This window comes from Solanum dulcamara, chromosome 6 (assembly GCF_947179165.1).
Source record: "Solanum dulcamara chromosome 6, daSolDulc1.2, whole genome shotgun sequence".
Lineage (NCBI taxonomy): Eukaryota > Viridiplantae > Streptophyta > Magnoliopsida > Solanales > Solanaceae > Solanum > Solanum dulcamara.
Window position 1 is genome coordinate 45,595,534 of NC_077242.1, and position 2,143 is coordinate 45,597,676.

Below are 2,143 nucleotides of genomic sequence, written 5' to 3' on the forward strand. Positions count from 1 at the left end.
TGTACAAGTTCCTGCACAGTCAAAAAGTAGAAGGAAAGGAAAGAAAAAGAAAAAGGCTACTCTAATCCTAGGTAGGTAAGATGCAGGGGAGACTCTCCCCTTTACAATGGTCCTAACTGTAGAACCTTCAAAGTGGTTATCACTAGTCATATTGATATCCAATTTGAAGAGTAAGTTAGAACATTGAAGATAAAAATAGTTCAAGGAGGTTGTTTGATCCTTTTTAATCTTTTTCTCCTGAAGCTTGCCATCCCTATCTTGTCCAGCTTGATGTAGCCCTTGGTTTCTTGTGGAAGTTGTTGCATATTATAGAATTGTTGAGTATTGTCAAGCTTATGGTTGTGCTTAGAAAGAGTATCTACAACAAAATTGGCTTCTCTGAATACATGTTTGCAATGAAAGTAGTCTAGTAACTGGACTAAATTCTGAAGTTCTTCCATGTATTTGTGTATGCTCCATAGAGGCTTGATATCTTGCTTCAACCACATAGTCAAAAGTTCTGAGTCCACCTCCAATACCACTCTACTATAACCATGTTGAAGACACCAAAGGATGCCCATAGTAGCTGCCTGCACCTCAGCTTGATTGTTGGTTCCATGTCCTAATGGAGTTGCAAATGCATATATCAAGTTACCCTTGTGGTCTCTCAATATTCTCCCTGGTCCAATCTTCCTAGGGTTGTCCAATGCACTCCCATCAGTATTCAACTTTACTATTGAAGGTGGAGGTCTGATCCACACAACTTTGATCACTTTAGTGTCATGTTGGCAATTTTCTACCATCAGAACCAGATCATTCCAACTCTTAGGCCACTTAATGTAAGGATAGACAGTGCTTATCAGCATGTACAGGTCCTTAGTAATGGAGAACTTAACTCTAGTAGAACTAGATTTCTTTCCTCCATATTTGCTTGCACATCTATTCTTCCATATATGCCAGCAAACAAAAATAGGAGTTGCCTGCAACATGAGCTTATGGACTGCATTATTGGGCTTAGAAGTCCACCACTTCATCAGGATGTTTCTCAAAGGCCAGTTGTCTTGCAGGATTCCCCAAGATCTAGAAAATTGCTGCCAAATATGTTTTGCTAAATTTCCAGAGGCAAATATATGGTCAACAGTATCCAATCCAGGCCTGTAGCAACAAGAGCATTCTGCTGGTTCAGCTCCAAATTGAACTAGTTTTTCATTGGTTGGAAGTTTCAATCTGAGTGCTCTCCATAGTAAAAAGGACACCTTGAAAGGGATGTTAGTGTGCCAAGTGCAACTATCAGTCAAGCTCTTACATTTGTGCTTTCTAACTTGTTCCCAAGCAGATTTGGAAGTGAAATTACCATGAGATGTTAGTTTCCAGCATGCTTTATCAGCTATGTTGGGATGATAATATACCTTAGTGTTAAGGATCTAAAACACAAGCTGAGGAGGGGCATATTTTCTGATTTTCTGCACATTCCATTCCCCATTCATAAGGTATTCAGAGACTGTAGTATTATTGAGCCTAGGTAGATAGTTATTGTGATAAGCAAGGGGTCCAATACCCATCCAATCATCCCACCAAAAGCTGCATGTACCTGAATTGATATGCCAATGTATATGAGGCTCAATATTAATTTTATTTGCCATCATATGCTTCCACATAAGAGATTGACCTGTGTTCCATTTTTTTATCACCGAATGTGCTCTTTGGCAATACTTAGCCTTTAAGAATTCTCCCCATAAAGTCTTCTTGGATCTAAAAGTCCACCACTGTTTGTATTGTAAGGCCAGACACACATCTTGTATATTTTTCATACCAATACCCCCTTTCTCCACAGGGTAGCTGAGTGTCTCCCAAGAAGCCTAGTGGTACTTCCTCTTTTCTTTGTCCCATCCCCAGAAAAAATCTGCCATAAGGGCATTAATTTGTTTGAGGGTAGTGACTGTAGGGATGATTGCTGAAAGCAGGTGAATTGGAAGTGATTGCAACACTGATTTGACAAGAGTAGCTCTTCCCCCATAGCTCAATATTTTGGCCTGCCATCCTCTAATCTTGGAGATCACTTTGGATACCATACTAGTAAAGTAAATGATCCTTTGACGCCCAATATATAAGGAACATCCTAAATATGTAATAGGGCCATGAGTTGATTTGAAACCAATGATAG